Here is a 19278-nt window from a genome sequence, read left to right on the forward strand (position 1 = left end):
ATTTGCCTTATAATAAAATATCAAATATAATATATATGGTAAATTATAATTTATTACTAAATATCCTTAACACCCCACTGCAAGCTGAGGGTCGGATTTGAACGAACGTGAATCTTGGATCTGAAAAATTCAAAGAGGTTGAGAAACACTTTTCGTGAAGATGTCAACAACCTGGTTCAGAGGAGGCGTAGAGAAACACTTTCTTGACCATCGAAAATTGCAGAGGGATCGCCGCTCAGCGGCGATGCTGCCTTGGCTTCGGCGAGAATATGTCTAACCCATAAAGAGGGATTGTCGCTTAGTGACGATGCTGCCTTGACTTCGGCGAGAATATGTCTAACCCATGAAGAGGAATATGTCTCTAACCCATGAAGAGGAATATGTCTTACTTGGACAAAATTATATACTGTTTGATAATTATTGTTGATAACAAAGATAAATTGAATTATAAGCATTTTAAGTTCAAAAGTAATAAATTACTTGTACATTTTTACTTATAATCTTCGTATTCTTTATATAGCAATAAGGAAGGGAGGGATAGAAAAGATACTCATAATATCATTATGACTATGCCATATTTCATGAATAAAAGAGAGCAATACATCCACAAACACACACATATATATTTCGAGAGAGAGAGTGGGCTTATTATAAGTAGAGATAGCATTCTAGTAGTTGTATTGCTTCTTGGAGACAAGGAACTCGAGAACTTCTTTAAAAGAGGAGAGCTTATGAGTAGGTGGCGATGGATATATCACATACACAAAAAGAAAGTTCTGCACCTTTGTAATAAAAGACCAAGGAATATCATCGTTATTTATAACTTCTATCACAATAATATAAATTCTACGAGAACGATGTTCTCTAGTCATACCAACCAGACCGTTCACCACACGCTTGTAGATGAAACGATGTCCACTATTCTCGTTATTCTTTTCAACTACGAACGTACCTACATTCCGCACTACTAGGATATTGACTTCCTTAATTGGTACTAAAGCATCTATTGGAAACCCTTCCACACAGATGATTCTAACACCTTTGGTAAATAGTTCCAAGAGACATTGTTAGGCCGATTTTGTTCACGAATACTTAAGAATTTGATTGTAATGACCTAGATCCACCGCTAGCAGATATTGTCCTCTTTGGGCTTTCCCTTTCGTGCTTCCCCTCAAGGCTTTAAAACGCGTCTGCTAGGGGAAGGTTTCCACACCCTTATAAAGGGTGATTTGTTCTCCTCCCCAACCAATGTGGGACATCACAATCCACCCCCCTTAGGGGCCCATCGTCCTCGCTGGCACTTGTTCCTTTATCCAATCAATGTGGGACCGCCCCCAATTCAACTTTCGACCTTTTGTGAATGCTAAAAGCTACTTGCAAAATACTATCGATTATGATCCATAATACTCACCGACTCGAAATTGAGGTTTGTTCGTGTTTGAAAATGTGACAAACCAAAAGACAAGATGCTAATTAATATTGTTTGTGATTGTTGTTGTGAATTCTTCATCTTTGAATACATATTTTGGTTGGCTTATGAATTTTCCCATCTTTTAAAAATATTGTTTATTTAGTTCGGGCCTAATTTCATAATAGTCCATTGAATCACAATATTGCAATATTTTAAGTTACTTTTAAGATTAAAGGTCGATGAATAAAGTAATTACGGCAAGTTCTTTTTATGCATCTTATTTTGATCTAGCACATAAATGCTTCCTAATTATTTTATTTACTTTTTTATTAATTAGGCTATGAAGATCATTTGAATTATAAACGCTTTAATTCAAACAATATTTAATAACTAATCATTTTAATATTTATACTCAAATATACTAACAAGTACTAGTAACACTAGTCTCAATGACTTAAAGAATACAACTATTATCTCGAACTATAAAGAATTTAATTCCAACCTATTCTAATGGACAAACGCTTTATTAGACTCCATTGTAAGATTTCACTTCATCAATTTAAGTAGCGTTCAACTACAACTATAAATATCAAATTCTTAAGTATTCATGAACAAAATCGGCCTAACAATGTCTCTTGGAACTATTTACCAAAGGTGTTAGAATGAGCCATGTGGAAGGGTTGCCTTTAGATGCTTTAGTACAAATTAAGAATGTCAATATCCTAGTAGTGTGGAATGCAAGAACGTTCGTTGTTGAAAAGAATAACGAGAATAGTGGACATCGTTTCATCTACAAGCGTGTGGTGAACGGTCTGGTTTGTATGACTAGAGAACGTCGTCCTCGCAGAATTTATATTATTGTGATAGAAGTTATAAATAACGATGATATTCCTTGGTCTTTTATTACAAAGGTGCATAACTTTCTTTTTGTGCATGTGATATATCCATCGCCACCTACTCATAAGCTCTCATCTTTTAAAGAAGTTCTCGAGTTCCTTGTCCCCAAGTAGCAATACAACTACTAAAATGCTATCTCTACTTATAATAAGCCCTCTCTCTCTCGAAATATATATGTGTGTGTTTGTGGATGTATTACTCTCTTTTATTAATGAAATATGGCATAGTCATAATGATATTATGAGTATCTTTTCTATCCCTCCCTTCCTTATTGCTATATAAAGAATACGAAGATTATAAGTAAAAGTGTACAAGTAATTTGTTACTTTTGAACTTAAAATGCTTATAATTCAATTTATCTTTGTTATCAACAATAATTATCAAACAGTATATAATTTTGTCCAAGTAAGGTCGCTTCTCATTCCCTGTATGATATCATAACACAAAATCGAGCAGAAGGGTTAACGATAAAATGATAACAAAAACCAATTCGTCGAACTAACTATAAAGGAAGGGTTGGTTGGAAACCATGTCTATACTTCTTTGCTTTAATCACAAGTAACTAAAGATATATAAGAACAACAGAATATGGAATGCCCAATCAAAACATAAAAAATTTCTTGCCATGTTATAGTTAATGAATATGGTATGCACAAAGACCCGACGTCACACTTCATGATTGGAGACAAATTCAGTGAGCTAAGGTCGTCCATACCGTCCTTTGGTCCAATTATGTCAAGCAAATTTTGCAGCAAGCAAAGAGTTTTTAATAAGTTCGCTATTGCAAAGAGCACGGTTTAATGCACAAATGTCTCTTATGTGAAAGGAGAACCAATTCAACGAGATTTAAGTAACCATGAATAAAACACATGATACAACTTGTAAACAAAACGATGTCCATGACTCTTGTTATTATCTTCCACTACAAACCTTCTAGCCTCTTGCACTTTTTTTTCATTGACATCCTTAATTGAAATTTGAATTGAAGGAAACACTTCTCCACAACTCATCATGGAACACATTTGATAGATAGTTTCAACAGATTTACTTTGCCGAGGAATACTTTAAAATTCGATATTTATAGTTGAACGCTATTTAAATTGATGAAGTGAAATCTTACAACAGAGGTTAATAAATCATTTGTCTATTAGAAGAGAGCTTGGAATTAAATTCTTTATAGTTGGGATAAGGGATGTTTTAGTCAAACCAAGTATATTTTTTAGTGTTAAAATAAATTGATTTTTTAGTTTTAATTTTTGTAGGAATAAATTAATTTTGATGTGGTGTTATGTATTTTAAAAAAATTAATATTAACTTAATCAACAAAAATTTGTATTTTTTTTTAAATTATAATCTAAATTAATAAAAATACCATTGAACTTTGCACTTTATCTAAAAATACTCATAATTTAAAACAAAAAAATACCGTTGAATTTTCAAAAAAAAAAAACAAAAAAAAAAAAAAAAAGGTTCAAAACTACTCTTTAACTTTCAAAAGTGTTTAAAAAAGATAGATGGGAAGAAAATTGTGTTCATGGGGAGAAGATTGAAGGTTATTTTAGGGGAAGGTTTTCAAGGTCAGTATAAGATCCTGAAAACATAACAAGAAGTAATATCCTAACTTAAGGTCGCGATTAGTAGGCTACCTACTAGTAGGCTACTTACTAAGTTTTACTCACTCCATGTTTATCATTTTTTTTCAAGTAAATAAGAGTTGGTCATGGATGAGAGCGGACTTTGGAGTGTGGGCCATGGACTAACCTCTGTTTTTAATCTAGTATTTTTTGTTCTTCTTTTGAGTCTGTTTCTTATTTTGTGTTTGTAACGAGTATGTATATGTAACACCCAAAAATGAAGGAAATTATCTCCCATAAGAACAAGCCACTCATGAAAGATCCAAAGGATAGAAAGGAAAAAAATGAAAGGATTAAGCAAGAACAAAGGACTTAGTCTGGTCACTCGTGTACCTTAACAAGTGATTGCAAGGAGTTAAAAGGCCTTTTGAAAAGGATTGGAAAGGAAAAAGTAAATCAAAAGGGTAAAAAAGTCATTTTATCAATTATCAAGAATCTTTCCCGATTTGTAATTCCTTATCTAGAAGGAATCTAAAGATTCAGAAAAAGGGAAAAATGATAAAAGACCGATGAGAATTTTGTAGAAAAATTTTGGATTTTTTGAGAAAAATAATAATAAAATATTCAGAAAGTGACAAATTACCAAAATACCCCTGGAAGAATGGATAGTTACAGAAATGGCACTCTAATTCGAATCAGAGCATCTACCGTGACCATCAAGAAAAAATCTTTCAAACTTAAATCTCAACCGTCGGATCTCCTCCAAAATTTGATATGATCTAGAACGAACACGCACGGATCATTACATCCAACGACTAGTATTCAAAGCCAAGATCGGTAAGGCTATGATCGGAGTTCATATCTCCAAAAAATTATCTAGAAAGTTTGATCTCTACATAACGAAGATTCTGGAGCTCTCAATGTTGGTTTAAGCTCCTCCTATGAGGTCGGAAGTAGGAGCAACAATACGGAATAAGAATCGAGAAAGGTCAATCCCCCAATTGAAGGCGATAAGCATTTAGATTGTGGATCTCCAACTCTCAGATTTCTTCCAAATTCGAGAGCAATCCTCCACCATTTCTCTTCAAACTTATTCCTACAGTTTCTCAACAAGATTACCCACGAGTTCTATGAAGGAATAGAGTGTTGAAAGTGCCCAGAAACCATTCCCCCAATTCAATCCGCCATTGAAGAACTTCAAGAAAAACTTGGAAATCCAATACGAGGATACATGATGACTCGTCGAGCAAGAATGATTCCAATCAGTTTCTGTACCTCCAAGGAATGCTTCCATAGAAGACCACGAAGAAAAATAACCTCGAGAGCGTGCAAAATTGAAGGAAATAGGTTTCAAAATTAAATTGGGGATAAGAGTCAAAATTCCTATCTACGATCTCTTTTCCTTCAAATAAAGGATTCCTCTAGCTTCAGAGGAAGAAGTTGAGTAAACTTGATGAAGGAATCGAGAGCTGAGACATCGTAGAACAAGCTACCCATAAGATCGAAAATCTGGCATTTCGAGTGAGTTGCGTACCAAGAACGATTTTTAGAAATTAAGGTCCTACACTCAAAGACGTTCCTCCAAACCAATTCCTTTAGCTTGAAGATAGGATATGGAAGGGGTTCAATGAAGAAATAGGGCCTTGAAACCCCTAGAATCGGCTACCCAATAAGAAATTCTTTGTTTTATCTCCAGTGATAAATTAGATTTTGGATGAACTTTGGTATCGAATATCTTAGGCTACGATCCACGAGAAGTTATCAAATAAATCCCTAGCCCTTTCTGTTCAGAGGAAGAAAATGATGATACGGCCAGTTCAACTAAACTGTCCAAGTCAACTCAAAATTTAACATTTTCTCGAGTTTTCTCAATAGATCTTATTTTATGAAATGTTGTATGAACCCTTATCCCGAGAGGTTATATAAGGTAATCAAGTTTGGGAGTTATTGGAAAACTTTAGTTAGCGAAACCAAGATATGGGAGAAAATGTTCATCACGATCCATATGACTTTACCTCCCAGGATAACTAAAGTGATAAGATACTTAGTGCATAATATCATGTTGGGCTATTCCTAAGATCTTATAAGTTCCAAGCTTGACCCAAGACGCCTTATCCCGAGAGGTTATATAAGGTAATCAAGTTTGGGAGTTATTGGAAAACTTTAGTTAGCGAAACCAAGATATGGGAGAAAATGTTCATCACGATCCATATGACTTTACCTCCCAGGATAACTAAAGTGATAAGATACTTAGTGCATAATATCATGTTGGGCTATTCCTAAGATCTTATAAGTTCCAAGCTTGACCCAAGACGTTATGCATAAACCTAGGATCACCAAGAATCCAAGAAAACACCTAGGTTAATGCAAACATCATGCTTAACAAGTTGCTAGTTATTATGGGTTCAAATGATAGCGGAGCAAGTTCGAAATAACTCGAGAATGTTACGCCTTATGCCTCAAGAAAATTTGTGTTTTCGAATGCTAGGTAACACCCTTTTGTTTTAAAATGTCTTGTGTTGTCTGTGTTTTCGCATCAAGGTCATTTCTTAAAAAGGTCCTACCGGGAGTTGAACCCAGGTCGTTGGATTCAAAGTCCAAAGTGCTAACCACTACACCATAGAACCCCTTGTAAAAATTGATTTTGGAATGGTTTTCCTATTTTATGCAGATTCCTCAAGAAAAGAGATTCTATCACGAGTCAAACTCAAGTTATTGGATTCAAAGTTCTAGAGCTGTTTTATTTAACTCGTTGTGATCTTGAGCACCTTTAGAGTGGTTGCAAAAGTAACCCTCCAGTGTTGATTGAAGCTCTTGAAGAACATGTAATTTTATATATTTCTTATAGTTAATTTATATATTGTTGTATATTACAAACAAATTGAAATAATACTTTACATCCCCGTCTTTCTTTCTTCCGTGCAAAACTTAACAGGAAAACCATATTATTTCAATATTCACTCGAGAAACAAGGGGTGAAAACTATATTATTTCAAACCCTCCATTATTGCTTCTACTTTGCGTGAAAATGCTTCTACTAAATCATGTTACTAACTAGTTGGTTTGGTTCGGTTCAATTCTTGGGTCCACTAGATTGAATTGACCTAGCTCAATTAAACTCTTGATAATATAAAAATCATAAGTTTCTTAAATTACGTTAACTTGAAAGTTTAACCCCTAATTCTTTTTTAGAATGTTTAGCTTTATGTCTAGTTAATCTCTAAATGCTTAGAAGTATCTAATAAGACTTCTATTTAAGGAACTTTTCTCTATAAAAGATTTAAGACTTCAGGTTTATTATTAAGGAATTTCAAATGAATTATTTGATATATTAGAGGACAAAATATTTATTTGTTTCAGATATCTTATGTTGACCATTCTTTTTTGTCAAGTATTTTGAATATTATCATTGTGAATTACTAATGGCATTAGATTGAATCTCATTAATAACACTATCCCAAAACTCAGGTAAAGATGACATCAAAATTAATACTTTAATTTCATCTTCAAAATTTATTTTCACTTAACTCAGTTGATTGATAATCATAATAGTCACCCGTGCACAAATATTTACAACCTTAAAAGGTAAAATTATAAAGAGTACAAGAGAAAAGTGTTTAAAATAGTTTCAAAATATAGAAAAAAAAAATAATAGGAATTGGTCAAAATCAACATCCATTAAGTCACTTATGGCACAGCACATATGAGTGTTAACATTTTTTTATTTCTCTACTATATTAGCCCTTTGGTTTATTTGCTTTACAAGATGTCAAAGTTTTCTATGTTTGAAATAAATTTGGTTTATTGTTTTCTGGTCCCATTGGTACCATCAAAACTTATTTATTTATTTCTTTGAAATGTTTGAGTTTACCATTCATATGTTTTCATTTTTCTACATTGGTTTTAGGTAAATTGTTATAATTCTAATTTTTAACTAAAAAAAAATTAGTCTGGTTGTCACGCTTAAAACTACTCTATAGGTACAATCGACCTATTATCCTTCCACCAATAGGAGCAAAAGGCAACGTTACTATGTGAAACTAGTTTCATGTCATTTATTCAACAATAAGGGTGTTAGCATGCATTTGGAAATGAATCCATATTTAAAAAATTTAGATAAAATAGAAAAGAATTGTTATCTCAAAGACAATGATACTATGTGAAACTAGCCTCAACTTAACTTTTAGGGGCCGTAAACCAACGGTTCCTTCACCCAAGACCCATGGCCCAACTCCCAAGATGGAAGGGATAATCTAGAGAATAATTCCAAGAACCCTAACGGATGGGTTACAAACTCACATTATCAAGCTCGACAACAAATAATGTCGCCGGCAAACTTAGGAAGACTACATGAAATTACGAATATATCAATGTAGGATTTTTTTAATTTACCGATTTTTAAAATGTTAAATTATGTGAAATTATTTGCAAAGAAGAATATTCTAGAGAGCTCTTCCATTTTATTTAAGATTTTGATACTTAAGAAAAGAGAAAATGAATAAAAATAGGAGACATTTTATAGATTTAGGAGCGGTAAGTGAAAACAAAAAGGGAGTCATGACCCATTTTCGGTGGGTTCTCGAAGCACCGATTGCAAGTTAAAAGAGGGTGCTTAGAGGGTGCTTGGATACCACACTCTTTTCTTAATGATTTCTTGGTTCTTGTCCGAGAATAGTGGCACTTAGGTTCTAAGTACATTGTTCTATGTGGTGGAGGACTTTGGAATAAGGTTTGGAATCGGTAATTATTCTTATTTCTTTTCCTTTAGACACTCGGTGGTCGGGAGTAAATCGAACAAAGTATCTGTCCAAAATAAAAGGGCCCAACCAGATTCAAACGGATGACCTTTTGATCTGCAGTCAAATGCTCTACCACTGAGCTATGGACCCATTTTGCATGATTTCAACCTTAGTGACCCCTTCTACAGACTGTAAGTCCAAAAGTGTAAAAAGTGTCTGTCCAAAATAAAAGGGCCCAACCAAGTTCAAATGGGTGACCGGTCAAATTCTCTACCACTGATCCATGGATCCATTTTGTAGGATTTTAACCTTAGTGACCCCTTAGACATAGCGTCAGTCGAAAAAGTGTAACAAATTTCTATCCAAGATAGAAGGGCCCAACTAGGTTCGAATTGGTGACCTCTTGATCTTCAATTAAATGCTCTAACATTGAGCTATGGACCAATTTTGTATGATCTCAACCTTATTGACCCCTTCTACGGATTATCGGTCCAAAAGTGACCCTACCGAATCGGCTATGAACCAATTTTGTATAAATTGGTGGATTACCTATCGGGAATTAAACACAGGTTGTTAGATTCAAAGTCGAAAGTGCTAACCACTACACCATAGAACCACTTGTTAAACTTTATTGTGGCAGCGATTTTGATAAGCGCCAACAACGCTGGATTTTGCAAAGCTAGAGGTCGTAGTATCCTTACAGACTTTCACAAGGTGTTTTCAACTTCTTTTATAGGTAATTGAACTTTTGAGTGCATGCAAACGATTGGTTGGATTAGTATCCATTTGAGAAGACAGAAGAGAAGAGAGACTTTGTTAGAAACTCTCCCATAGGTAATCTCCAAGGTGTTTTCAACTTTTTTTATAGGTAGAATTTTAAAATCAAACCACAACAAAACTTACTTCTATCTAGCAAAATTATTTTTTTTGTTTGAAACAAGATTATTCCCTTCTTTTTATAAAACTAAATTGGACTGTTGAATAGATTTTAATAGTTTTGTTGATTAAATTTTCTTTAAAATTAGAATAGTTTTGTTAATTAAATTTTCTTTAAAATTTTTGTACCCAGAGTACAATTGAAATAGTATTATTATTATTTTTTTTTTTTTACTATTTTGTAATTTATATGGTATTATTAGAGGCTTTTGAATGAAATATGATTATTGATTCTCTGTCCTCTTTCACAATTTTAGATACCTCCATATCTGATATTTGATGCGTCACGTTTCATTATGAGATCTGCCCTTGGGTCAATAAGACTGGATGCGTTACGTTTCATTATGAGATTTGCCCTTGGGTCAATAAGACTTAAGTAGAGAGTTTATTTGACTAACGATTTGATTTTTTTGGGTTGTAGAGATATCCCTTACAAATCAAGACTTTGTATTATTTTGAAGACACTCATCAAGACATTTGTAAATCTGCCTAATATCTTGAAGGATATAAGACACGTAATTGAGAGAACCTAAATCTTTTTAGAAGTTTGCTTTTCTAGGATACGTCATCACCAAAGTTTGAGACAAAGACCATTGGATGAGTTTTAATAAGGCTCAAATAAATTTAAAATCCAAGAAAACGGATCTGAGTTTGATATTATTTGATTTTGGGTATGGACACAACTAGCTGTTTTCTTTTGATTACATTAATGAATGAATGTAGATGTTTAAAATGTTGACCTTAATGGTTTTAGAAGATATCAATATAAACATCGAAATTGTTTGAAATGATTGAAAATATCATTCATAATCTTCTGAAATTCGGATGGAGCGTTTTTTAGCCTAAATGGCATGACATTCCTCTCATATTTTCTAAATTGGACATAAATGCTATTTTATATTTGTCCTTTTAGAAAATTAGAATTTTTCAAAATCCCAATTTCATGTTGAATTTTATAAAAACATTTGACTCTAAATTCTTTTTATCAAATAATTTTTGTTTTGGATTGGATATCTTATTTATTCTAAAACCTTATTCAAAGGTTTGTAGTTAATTATCAGTATCAGAATTTCTCATTTCTTTTCACCATGTTGTTAACCTAAAATGTCAGACATGACCACATGCTCTTTCAAAACTTTATCAGCTTCCTCTGCAAAATATCACCTAAAATGTAGTGTTCAATGCTTTTTTACTTAACCCTAGGATTCTATTTACAGTGAACTTGTGATAATTTTTGTCAAATTATATATTTGAATACCTAATACATTAAGATATAATATCTTATTTAAATAATATTAAAATATCGTAGAATATCATAATACATGTTTAATTAATATGAATCTCATTCAAATTTCAAATATATATTTTTATTTAATGTTTATGATACACATCAATTATTTTAATATTTAAAATATCAAATACGTTAATATGTTTGGATATTATACTTCAAGACTACAGGAACTTGCTCAGCAGACCTGAGAGTTACATTGGTCCACGATGCATCTCATGGACGATGCAAAACTATGGTGGCGCTTGAAGGTGAATTGTATAAAAAACTGGTCATGCACCAAAAAATCGTGGGAAGACCATTGATGGAATTGAAGAAATTGGCGCTCCCCTAGATAGGTTTCGAATCAAAGACCTAATGTTTGATGTTGACTCTTTTGAAGAAAGAGCCACAGGATCGAACAACATGAAACGTGGCGGTAGCTCTGAGAACTCTATCACACACATAAAAAAACGTGTCGAAGAGTTAGACATTACACAGAAGATCTGGCTTTCATTGAGGAGACGCGAGTTTGATTCTCAACAATGAAATTTTATTTTCTTATTTCTTTTATTTTATAGTTTCATCTTTTGTCACCAATTATATTTAAAATTTACCTAGGTTTGAGAAGCACTATAATGGATGAGTTCAATACTATCTTAAATTTAAAAGACTTTTATGAACTTCGTTTGAGAGGCACTATAATGGTCAAGTTCAATAATATTCTAGATTAAAAAGACTTTTATGAACTTTGAACTTTTAATAGTGTTATGTCATAGATATTTGGTTCAATTTCAACAAGTGAGGTTGAGGTCATTCAAATGGTTAATGTGATAATCCGGTCATTTTCAAGGTCTCTTTTGTTGAACGCCATCATGGCTGAGATGACTGAGATGAGCACCAGAGTGAGTTTGACAAGGAGGGTCGTAGAGAACCACACCCCAAGCCAAGCTCATGTTGGGCTTAACAAACTGAAAATCCAAAAACACAAACCCTTAAATGGGAACCGGGATGCTAAGGAATTAAAAAACTTTATTTTTGACGTAGAACAATACTTGAAGGTTACAGGAACTTGCTCATAGGACCTAAGAGTTACGTTGGCCACAATGCATCTCATGGACGGTAGCGCTCGAAGGTGGATGATATAAAAAATGGGTCATGCACCATAAACTCATGGGAAGACTGTTGATGGAATCGATGCAATCGACGCTCCCCTTGATGGGTTGCCAATTAAAGACCTGATGTTTGATGTTGACTCTTTTGAAGAAAAAGTCACACGATCGAACACCTCGAAATGTCGCGGTAGCTCTAAGAACTCTATCATACGACATGAGAGTTTAGCGCTACAGGAACTTTCTCATACGACCTGAGAGTTACGTTAGCCGCAATGCATCTCATGGACGATGCAAATGTTGGGTTTTATGTCCTAAAACTCATAGTTTGTAAACAAAAACATATTCTATTTTCAATAAAGTTATTATTGTTGTTTATTCAGTAAAAATTGTTATTGAATAAAGTGAACTTTACGATCATTAATCTAAATCCAATAAATTAAGAACACTCTGGCTATAGTATGATTACTTGAACTATATGTAGAGACATAAGAGTGGATCAAGTTCAAGTATATAGTCAAAATGATCTATAGTATAAGGATAAGACTGAGTACCTTATTCTGGGGACACAATGGATGCGGCCCACTTTTGTATATGATATAAACAATGTGATCACTAAATTGTACATGTGAAGACATGTGAGTGGGGGCGTCCTATGCAATGAGTATTGCATAAGATCGGACCATGAAGAAAACCACTCTCACTTTATAATGTCGTTTACTCTTGAGACTGATTTTCTTTTCATTCGATAACCTAGGTAACTCGGTTTTAATCCTGAGCTAACCATGAACTCCTGTTTATTCGGAATTATCCTTAGATTTGCACGGGTGAAAGTGGCTCTAGTTCGCCGACTCAATAGGCCTCCCATTTTAGGGGTAAGACTTGGTGAATGGCTGGAAACGTGGGGTGCAAGATGGAATTCACTCCTACCCACTTTTAGGGATAGAAGAAAGGTAGTTCCCTTAAGTACTGACTCCAGGTCTTGAACAAGGGGCCCCACCCTCTCATTGTCCTGAGAGGGATTCGGTTTACTGGTTGGACCACAAACCAATTGTTCATTAGAGGATCAGTGAGACATAAGGAACAAGAAGTAACTTTAGAGGTAAAACGGTAAATTGACCCATCTCTAGTTACGAACACCCTGTGAAGGATCGACTTACTAATCATGGTTATATCAAATGGACAGAAATATATCTATAGTGAGGGGAGTGCAACTACTAGGCTATAGTGGAGTGTCCTAGTAGTTAACGAATGTTGGTTACAAGGTTGATGAGTTTAGCCGGTTAATCTTGGATCGTTGGAGGCCATGATCTATAGGTCCATTAGGTCCCTTTACTAGCTCATATCGGACTAAACCATAGAACAGTGTGACGAGTGAGTTCGAAGTGTTCGAATTCAAATTAGGGAATATGTGCTACATATATACGATATATTTAACCGCATTTTTGTTTTATTTACGAATTAAACAAAAGAAGAGAATCTGCGATATGTAAATAAATTTAAATATCTTAATCAATTATGTGTCGAAATTGATTGGGATTAACATTTGAATTAATATTAAATATTAATTAAATAGTTTAATTAATCATTTAATGTTACTCTAATTTCAAATTCATTATTCAAATTAATTGTTCAATTAAAATGAAGAAAGTCAAAATGTTGACTTCATTTAATGGAAAAATACATGTTAGTGGAATTTTGAGGTGTCAAAATTTGGTTTAACCAAACTTGCATGCTTGCCAAATAAACCCCACAAGTTTGAGTGGAATTTTGAGTGTCAAAATTTGGTTAACTCAAACATGCATGCTTGCCACATAATCCCAAACATTTGAGTGGAATTCTGAGTGTCAAAATTTGGTGATCTCAAATTTGCATGAACATGCAAACATGACTCTTTAAATAGAGTGATCATGGTACATGGAAGGTCTTCTTCTTGGTGAAAAACCTTGAGAAAAACCTCTCACAAACACTGGATTCCATCTAGTGGACCCAAGTTTAGTCACTCACTGGATTCCACAATCCCGTTATAAAGCCGGAGGATAGTGGAGAAGACACTAGTGGTGGTTCAAAACCGGTTCGTGAGGAAAAAGGAGTTTGAACTACAAAAGAAACACTGGATTCCATCTAGTGGACCCAAGTTTAGTCACTCACTGGATTCCACAATCCCGTTCTAAAGCCGGAGGATAGTGGAGAAGACACTAGTGGTGGTTCAAAACCGGTTCGTGAGGAAAAAGGAGTTTGAACTACAAAAGGTTAGTATCTAAACTCATTAAGTTTTAATACTTATGAACATGGTAGTTATTTACTATAATTGATGTTCTAAAAGTGCCTAAGATCCAAATTGCTTCCGCATGTATTATATTAACACCATCAAGTATGTCATAAAAAAGGAAATATTGAATAGAAATAAAATATTAATAATAAATAGTTTCTTTTGAAGATGCGAGGTATCGATCCTCGTACCTCTCGTATGCTAAGCCATACCTCTCGCATGCTAAGCGAAGCTACATCCCCACAATTCTTGCATCACAAAACCCTAAATTTTCCATCATCAATAATAGTGAAAATGAAGAATATCGCTACTTCAACCTGTCATGAATAAGGAAAAATTGAAAAGAAATAATTTTCAATAATATATTTAATAATAGATAGTTTTATTTTGGAGATGCGTGGTATCTATCCCTGTACCTCTCGCATGCAAAGCAAGCGGTCTACCATTTAAGCTACATCCCCACGATTGTTATGTCACAAAATCCTAAACGTCTCGTCATCAATAATAGTGACATGAAAAACTATCCTTGCTCATTATGTCGTAAATAAGAAAAATTGAAAAGAAATAATATATTTAGTGATCGATTCATTTGGAGATGCAAGGTATCAACCCCGTACTTTCCACATCAGAAGTGAGCGCTCTACTATCTGAACTACATCCCCACGATTCTTACATCAGAAAACCCTAAACCTCCCGTCATCAATAATTGTAAAAATGAAAAAATATCTACGCTCATTATTTAATAAATAAGGAAAGATGGAATAATATATTTAGTGATAATGAAAAAACATCTCCACTCATTATTTCATAAGTTTAGTGATCGATTCATTTGGAGATGCAAGGTATCAATCTCCGTACATTCCACATCGGAAGCGAGCGCTCTACTATCTGAGCTACATCCCCATGATTCTTACATTAAAAAATCCTAAACCTCCCGTCATCAGTAATTGTGAAAATGAAAAATATCTATGCTCATTATTTCATAAATAAGGAAAGATGTAATATAAATAAAATATTAATAACATAGTTTACATATGTGTCACTTGTGTTATTTTCATGTGTTTATTTACTTTGTAAATGTCTTTCATACTACAATCTCTTGAAGGGGAGAGAATCGAACTTTCATACCACTAGACCAAATGCCCTTGTTATACCACTTGAAACATATGTATGAAGCCTTAGGCCTAGGTATTAAGGTCATATTTTGTCGTATTGCAGGAAACACGTGAAGTCCTCGGATGTAGAATTTGTCTCGGAGAATAAAGCCTTGGGATGGGATGTTAAGAAAGACTATGAGTATTAAGAGCATGATGGTAAGTATAAAATGTCGAATATGAAGTTAGGTTGATTTCGAATATGAAATCCTTAGATAAGAAAAGATTATGAGATAGGGGCATTTCAAGAATTGAACTTAAAAACCTCTTGCACCCCAAGTGAGAATCATACCACTAAACCAAATGTCTTTTCTTAAACACCTAAAATTTTTAGCTTCTACAAAAATATATTTTTCTCTTAGTAGTTGGAGGGCTATAAAACAAAAGGTTGAATTGTTATAATATACTAGGGTTATCAAATAAACCAACAAACCAACAAAAAAAACAAACTAATCAATTTTGGTTGGATTGATTCGGTTCGGTTCAGTTCATCAGTTTGTTTGATTTAATTTTTCTATTTTGTCTCGTATGACAAGAAAATAAAGTTGTATTGAATGCACCTTAGTTTCATTTATGACAAACTCATATGAAACATAATTGCATTAATAGTACTCAGAGTTGGAGTCTATAAGCATTTCATGAACTTCAGTGCAATTCGTGCTTCATTAAAGATGAGATGAACTTTAGTTAGGTAAGGGGAACTTTAAATTACTTCATGTGGAGCTTCAATTACTATATGCTAGTTACAATCTTTACGATTAACTAATTGGACATGAATTCATGGATTTAGGGAATTTTTTGTGTAATTATCAACTACAACTTATGTTTTCAATTTTTTAGGACATAATTTAGGTAGTTATTTTTATGAGTCGTAAACTTGCTTTTTTGCATAATATGGATTTAGTTGAACTATTATTATCGATAAGATGGAGAAAGAAATTGTCTTTGAATTGACTAATAAACCTAGGTTCATCGTTGTTGTCTTTTAACTTGTGATTTTGCAAAAAGCTTAACTAATATGAACTGTCATGTCACAAGAACTTTAAGGTGAATCAAGAATATACCCTACACATCATTCAAGATGGCAATAAAATGGAGTTAAATTGAACGCACTTTAGTTTCATGTTTGGCCTGTTCAAGATAAAACATAATTGTATTAATGATATTGAGCCTGGAGTCTATAAGAATTTAACGATCTTAAGAGAAATTCCTGTTTTATTAGAGGATACCAACTTTATTTAAGGTACTAGGAGTTAAAAGAATCTCGATTTGAATCTGGTTAAGGAACAGTAAAATTTGAAAGTTTTGAATTCTAGACCAAATTTGTACCTAATTATTTCTTTTTATGACTAATTATAAATTAAGAGAAAAATATTTTTGTAAAGATAGATTTATCTCTAAAGTTTTGGTGACGAAACCATGTTTAGACTAGCAGTTTAAAGTCAGGAGATGCGGTGACAGGTGTGATTATTTTGGATTGGTTTGTAATAGAACTTACCATTGAGATGAGGGAGCCTTCAAACGTTGTCTGGATAAATTTGGATTGGTTTGTCTGTGTTTGAATTTTTTTGTTTTTTTTTTTTTTTTTGTAATTGTATCCCAAATATTTTTTTTTTTGTTTGGATAAATTTGAACAATACTGTCTTATAATTTTATTTTATTTTATATTTAATGTTGTGTTGTTTTCTCAATCTCATTTTAATTTTACAACATTTTCTTATTTTATATTAATTTACTTTTATTTTTATTTGTTTTCACTCTCAATTTTAGTTTCTATTTGAGTTTTGAACCTTTGAAATTTGGGTTGTGACAGATTGGTATCAGAGCAGCTAGATTTTAAATTATATAGATTTTTTCTTAGGATAAAGAGTCGTATATCTCTATGACTCAGCTCAATGACACGTTTCTCCGCGACCAAGTATGCAGTCTAACCTTATTTTGTTTTATACGATATGTTGTAAAACTTGTATGAATTTATTGTATGTTTTGATTTTCGTGGTAGTTATAAAATGTCCTTGGACGTTAAAGAGTGAACGTTAACTATATAAGACAATAGTGGATCAACGTTGTAGTGTCTAGATATGGTGAGGAGGAAAAGAGTGGTCATGAGATATCTGACTAGCCTTAGGAAAACAGAGAGCTGTCGTTGCACAGTGCGAGACATCTAATCCATGAAATTTTGGTACTAGAAATGAAGAAACTAGAGATGGTCCCCAAACATCTGTATGGATCATTTCCAATCGCACTTTCTTTGGTTCCTTGGCAGCGTCAACCAGATTAACCCTACGGCGTGACAATCCTTGAGCTCCCACTCCTCCATTGTCATGGTATCTAGCTTCACCCCAAAATGGGTTCCTGAATATCTTTCTCGTATACATAGTCTTCAATCTGCATCTTCTAGAAAATGATATCGAATCCATCAAACTTTTCAATTCCAGTATTTGAACTTTCCATCTTCACAGATCGTGGTGAATCTCTCCTCGCTCTGATACCAGTTATTAGAATCACACAACAATGCACACACTTGATCTAAATGAACACAAAAACATGATAGAGAAAATGTAAGAAGAAATATTGACTAATGATTTTGTATTAATGACTTCAGGTATGCAAAGAGAGGATATGGAGAAAGAGAAATGTACATTTACGAAGCACTGACTAATGGGTATACCTATGATTTCAGTTTATTATATATAGCTTCACTATATGTAACCGCCTACTATATATAATTATTTAGGATATATATCTCTATCATATTTTTACTATAAATAGTTAGCCTTCATATTCAACATTCTAGAGCCCAAATAGTCCGGGATTGACATCCTGCTAGAGTACAAAGTCATTTACATGCCCCTAGCAAAATGCCTAGTAGTAACAGAGTCTAACCCAACGATCATTCAAACAAACATCCATCAACTAAGAGGGGTGAAAATGATGACGATAGTATAGTTGAGAAAGAATCTTAGCCATGATGAATCTACACTTGCTGCCATTGTTGTATCTGAAAAGGGGGAGCTCAAGTGTGCCAACCTCAACAAAAACTTTATTGCCATTACATGAACACCAAGACCCAAAACAAGAGGGTCAGATATTGGGTTTAACCCCACCAAGAGAGATAAATCACAAGATTAGTTTTATGTCGCCTACCACAAATAGATGTCATGCGGCTCAGCCTGAGCTAGTTGAATTCTACAAATAGCAAAATGGCATGTTCACAGTCGAGTTTATTTGACCTGCAAAGGCTCTTGTCAGTGATCACTCAAATGCTTGGCAAAGACACCAAGCCAACATCTCTACTGAAGAAGGGAGACAAAAACAAACCACTAAAGCAACACATGTTCACGCAGAAATACGATCCAGACGGATGAAGAGAAGGGTTGACCACGATAATTTCAAAGAAAATAGAGAGTTATGATAAGTTAAGGTCAGATCAACTTTGAGTTCAAAGCAACAAGAACCAAAGACTGGTGCGAAAATTCTATGGACTAGTCGAAGTTGTCCACAAGATTAGGAAGACATCATATAAGATCCAATTGCTCCTATGGATACAGACTAACCCTGTTGTCCACGTCAGTAACTTGAAACGTTATTATTCCGACCAAGAAAACATCAAGTAAAAGTAGGTGGTATGACGTCATGCAAAGAAGAAATTGTTTCAAGAGAAGAAAGTAGGAAAGACACCAACAGAGAAGACTTGAAGAGTTAACAAACCGAGAAGTGATTTTCAACAGCTCCTAGTAGGTTGGAAAAGACTCCTCAATACTGAGATCAGCTAGAAGCGCGTCGCGAGACCTAAAGTCAGCCTCATCCTACAACATTGAGTTTATGAAGAGCCGATTGATAGAGATATTGACAAATTGTGTAAAGGCATATGTCGCAGTCATGATTGGCCAAGACGTGTTGCCTGTGGCTGCAT

General features: G+C 33.8%; 2 non-coding genes across 2 annotated transcripts; both read right to left on the minus strand.

Moving 5' to 3' along the window:
- Nucleotides 1-6437: 6437 nt before the first annotated feature.
- TRNAQ-UUG (transfer RNA glutamine (anticodon UUG)) lies at nucleotides 6438-6509 on the minus strand. The gene has a single exon. It is a non-coding gene; the product is annotated as a tRNA-Gln (tRNA).
- A 2190-nt stretch (nucleotides 6510-8699) lies between these two features.
- Nucleotides 8700-8771, minus strand: TRNAC-GCA (transfer RNA cysteine (anticodon GCA)). The gene has a single exon. It is a non-coding gene; the product is annotated as a tRNA-Cys (tRNA).
- Nucleotides 8772-19278: the final 10507 nt, after the last annotated feature.

The sequence above is a fragment of the Cucurbita pepo genome, chromosome 10, assembly GCF_057944985.1.
Source record: "Cucurbita pepo subsp. pepo isolate OVF chromosome 10, ASM5794498v1, whole genome shotgun sequence".
Classification (NCBI taxonomy): domain Eukaryota; kingdom Viridiplantae; phylum Streptophyta; class Magnoliopsida; order Cucurbitales; family Cucurbitaceae; genus Cucurbita; species Cucurbita pepo.